This window comes from Hipposideros armiger, unplaced genomic scaffold, assembly GCF_001890085.2.
Source record: "Hipposideros armiger isolate ML-2016 unplaced genomic scaffold, ASM189008v1 scaffold_119, whole genome shotgun sequence".
Lineage (NCBI taxonomy): Eukaryota > Metazoa > Chordata > Mammalia > Chiroptera > Hipposideridae > Hipposideros > Hipposideros armiger.
This window is the reverse complement of record NW_017731469.1, coordinates 2,500,850-2,505,801: the sequence shown is the minus strand read 5'-3', so window position 1 is coordinate 2,505,801 and position 4,952 is coordinate 2,500,850.

Genomic DNA, 4,952 nt, shown 5'->3' with positions numbered 1-4,952 from the left:
CGACTGATGTGCCTCACCCGGGAAGAGCGCAATGATGGTGCCAACTTGGGCCAGTGAAGCAACGCCCTCCACAACTAGACTGAAGAACAAAACGACAGCCACTTGTCTGTTCCCCTTCCCCCAATTCCCCAGCACTGTTCCCATCCCCCCAATTCCCCAATAAAAAAAATCTTTAAAAAAATAGTTGTGTCTTCTGAGCCCAGAAGAAGAGGAGAAAGAGTGCAGGGCTGAAAAGTTTTCAAAAAATAGTGGCTGAATTTTTGTTTTAATTTGGCAAGACAGAAACCTACAGGTTAAAAGTGAGCACATCCATAACAGGATAAACACCAAAAAAATCCAAGACAATCCACATAATAATTATATTTTTGAATACTAAAGAAAAAGAAAAAAATATTGAAAGCAGTGACAGAAATGACATTTTACTTATTGGAGAATGTCAGTATGAAAGACTTACTGGAGCTGCCAGCTGGCAGCAGGCCTTCAAGTGTCCTGGCTTTTGCAGAGCTACCCCTGGTACTGGTGGCAGACAACCTCACTTCACAGTGTGGCCTCTCCCACATGCCTCCAGGTACAGGGCAGGCAGCAACCAACTGTGGATCGCTTTGTAGCTTCTACCAGGCACTCCCCAGCCTGTCACAGGCAGTGGCTGACCTTGGCCTGCACTGGAGCCCCTCGTAAGAGGCCCCAGAACCAATGTACTTGAAGGTTGGTTTCAGACCACAGCAGTGCACTATGCAATTAGCCCTACAAGTGGCACACACACAAAGGGCAGTCTCAACAGGTACCAAAGCCTGCTGGGGTGAATCCCACTCTGTGGGGTAAGCCCCACTGCATAACAGCCTATAAGCTGTGGACATGGCCAAACCCCACAGCCAGTCAGCCTGAGGGTCAATCCCACCCACTGACATGCCAATAGCAATCAAGACTCAACTATAACAGGAGGGCACACACAACCCACACAAGGGACATTCCTGAAGCACCCAGAGCAGGTAACAAGGGAGACTGTGCCCGGGCCCTACAGGGCACCTACTACATAAGGCCACTTGGCCAAGACTTGGAGACATAGAAGATCTACCTAATACATAGAAATGAACACAGGGAGGCATCCAAAATAAGGAGACAAAGAAACTTATTCCAAGTGAAAGAACAGGAGAAAACTCCAGGGAAAGCACTAAAGAAAATGGACTCAAGCAACCACCTACCAAAGACAGAGTTCAAAGCAATGGATATAAGGATGCTTAAGGAACTTAGTGAAAATTTCAACAAAGAGATAGCAAGCATTAAAAAAAAGGACACAGAAACAAGTCAGAAATGAAGAATACAGTAACTGAAATTTAGAATGCACTAGAAGGAATCACCAGCAGACTAGATGAAGCAGAGGACTGAATCAGTGATTCAGAAGAGAAGGTAGCAGACAATACCCAATCAAAACAGCAAAAGGAAAAAAAGAGTAAAAAAATAATGAAGATAGTTTAAGAGACCTCTGGACAACATCAAGTGTAACAACATTCACATCATAGGGGTACCAGAAGGAGACGGGAGAGAGCAAGAGATTGAGAATCTCTTTGAAGAAATAATGACTCAAAACTCTCCTAACCTGGTGAAGGAAATAGATATACAAGCCCAGGAAGCGCAGAGAGTCCCAAACAAGATGAACCCAAACAGGCCCACACCAAGATACATCATAATTAAAATGCCAAAGGTTAAATACAAAGAAAGAATCCTAAAAGCAGCAAGAAAAAAGCAACTAGCAACTTATAGGGGTGCGCCCATAAGATTGTCAGCTGATTTCTCAACAGAAACTTTGCAGGCCAGAAGGGATTGACACAAAATATTTAAAGTGATGAAAAACAAGGACCTACAACCAAGACCACTCCACCCAGCAAGGCTGTTACTTAAAAATCAAAGGACAGAGAAAGAGCTTCCCAGACAAGAAAAAGCTAAAGGAGTTCATTACCACCAAACCAGTATTACAAGGAATGTTAGAGGGACTTCTTTAAGATGAAAAACAAAAAGAATAATAAAATTGCAATAACTGTATATCAACAAGTACTTTCAATGTAAGTGGATTAAATGCTCCGATCAAAAGACATAGGGTGGCTGAATGGATAAGAAAGCAAGACCCATACTTATGTGGCTTAGAAGAGACTCACTTCAGATCGAAAGACACATACAGGCGGAAAGTAAAGCGATGGAAAAAGATATTTCATGAAAATGGAAATAAAAAAGACAAAAGAAAAGCTGGGGTAGCAATACTTACACCAGACAAAATAGACTTTGAAACAAAAGCTATAAAAAGTGACAAAGAAGGACCTAGTAATCCCACTTATGGGAATTTATTTGAAGAAACCCCAAATGCTACTTCAAGGGAACATGTGCATCCATAAGTTCATTGCAACATTGTTTACAATCACGAAGATGTGGAAGCAGCCTGGGTGTCCATTGAGGGATGAATAGATAAGGAGGAGGTGGTACATACAGAGGGTGCCAAAAAATGTATGCACATTTTAAGAAAGGAAAATACTGTATTAAAATTACACTGATGGTAACCACTTTGAGCAACTCTTGTAATTGCAGAAGTCAAACGTGACTTGCATTCATCTTTTGTTATCGGCATATATTGAGTATTACAATTTTAATACCGTTTTTTCCTTTCTTAAAATGTGTATACATTTTTCTGGCACCCTCTGTATATACAATGGAATATTGCTCGGCCAGGAAAGGGACTAGGTTCTTGCCATGTGTGGTAGCCTGGGTGGACCTGGAGGGAATTGTGCTGAGTGAAGAATGTGAGACAGAGAAAGACGGATGCAATGTGATTTCACTCATATGTGGAATCTAAAGAACAAAATAAACAAACAAAACAGAAACACACTCATAGATACAGAGGACATTTTGATGGTTGCCAGATGGAAGGAGGGTTGTGGGTATGGGTGAAAGGGGAAAAGATTGAGAAGTACAAATTAGTTGTTACATAGTAGTCCTGGGGATGTAACGTACAGCATGGGGAATAGAGTCAATGACATTGTGATAGCATGGTACAGTGTCAGATGGTTACTGGACTTACCATGGTGATCACTTCGTTAGGTATAAATGTTGAATCACTATAGTGTATACCTGAAACTGATATAATGTTGTATGTTAGCTATATTTTTTAATAAAAAATATGTTTTATAAAGAAAATAAATGGAGAGAAAGTATCTAAGTCAAAAGAAAAGTGTATGTGCTAAAACCCTGAGACATAGAGAATAGCATGTTTGAGGAAAAGGACTTAGGCCAAGGTAGCTGCAGGAGTGTGAGCATGGGGGAAAGAATGCTGTGAGATGAGGTTTGAGAAGTAATCTTGGGAGATAATGCAGAGCCTTTTAGGGCATATAAGAATTTTGGATTTCAAATACAAAGGGAAACTATTGCAAACAAGGGGGTGGCATGATCTGATTTACATTTTTAAAAGATCATTCTGACTGTATGTGGTGAATTTATTATAGGATGAGATGAGAGGAAATGAGGTGACTGGTTAGGAGGCTATTAAACTATTACAGGTGAGAGATGGTGGTGGCTTAGACTCCAAGTGATTGCCCGAGAGAGGGACAGAATGCATTTTGGAATACATTTTGGAATACATTTTGGAATACATTTTGCATGTAGAACTGTCAGGGATTACTGATGCACTAGAGAGGGGAATGGGAGGGAAGGAGGCATCTACATGCTGCCCAGACCTCTTGGCATTAGCAGATTTGGACTGGAAGAGAGAGGAATAAATCAAGAGCTCAGTTCTGAACAGGTTAAGTTTGAAATGTCAAGGAGACGTTATAATGGAGATGGTAAGTGGGTAGTTGGATCAGTAAACCTGGAGCTCAGAAGATATGTATGGGCCGGAGAGAGAGCTTTAAGAGTTGTTGGCAAAAAGATGCTATTTAAAGCCGTGAGCATGAAGAGTGTTTATAGGAGAGATGGAAGGGGCCCAGGACTGAGCTCTAAGGAGAATTCAATAAGAAGAATTAATATAGTTAAAATGTCCTTATTGCCTAAAGCAATATATAGATTCAATGCAATTCCTATCAAACTACCTAGGACATTTTTCACAGAAATAGAAAATATAATCCTAAAATTTATATGGAACCAAGAAAGACCCCCAAATAGCCATGGCAATCCTGAGAAATAAGAAAAAAGTAGGGGGGATCACGCTTCCAGACATTAGAATGTACTACAAGGCTATAGTAATCAAAACAGTATGGTACTGGCATAAAAACAGGCACATAGATCAATGGAATAGAATAGAGAGCCCAGAATTAAATCCAGGCATATACGGGCAGTTAGTCTATGACAAGGGAAGCAAGAAGTTACATTGGGGTAAGGATAGTCTATTTAATAAATGGTGCTGGGAAAATTGGACTGACACATGCAAAAAAATGAAACTGGATCACCTCCTTACTCCATATACAAGAACAAATTCAAAATACATTAAAGACTTAAATATAAGACCTGAGACCATAAAACTTCTAGAAGAAAATATAGGGTCTAAATTTGAAGACATTACCCTGAGCAATATTTTTACTGATACATCCCTGCAGGCTAGGGAAGTAAAAGAAAAAACGAACATATGGGACTATATCAAACTTAAAAGTTTTTTCACAACAAAAGAAGCCATCAATAAAACAAAAAGGAAGCCTACTGAATGGGAGAAGACATTTGTCAATGAGATATCTGATAAGAGGTTAATATCCAAAATATATAAAACGCTCATGCAACTCAACACCAAAAAACCAAACAACCCAATAAAAAAATGGGCAGGGGATATGAAGAGACATTTCTCTAAAGAGGACATACAGATGGCCAACAGGCATATGAAAAAATGTTCAACCTCACTTAGCATTAGGGAAATGCAAATAAAAACCACAATGAGATACCACCTTACCCCGGTCAGAATGGCTATCATCAATAAATCAACA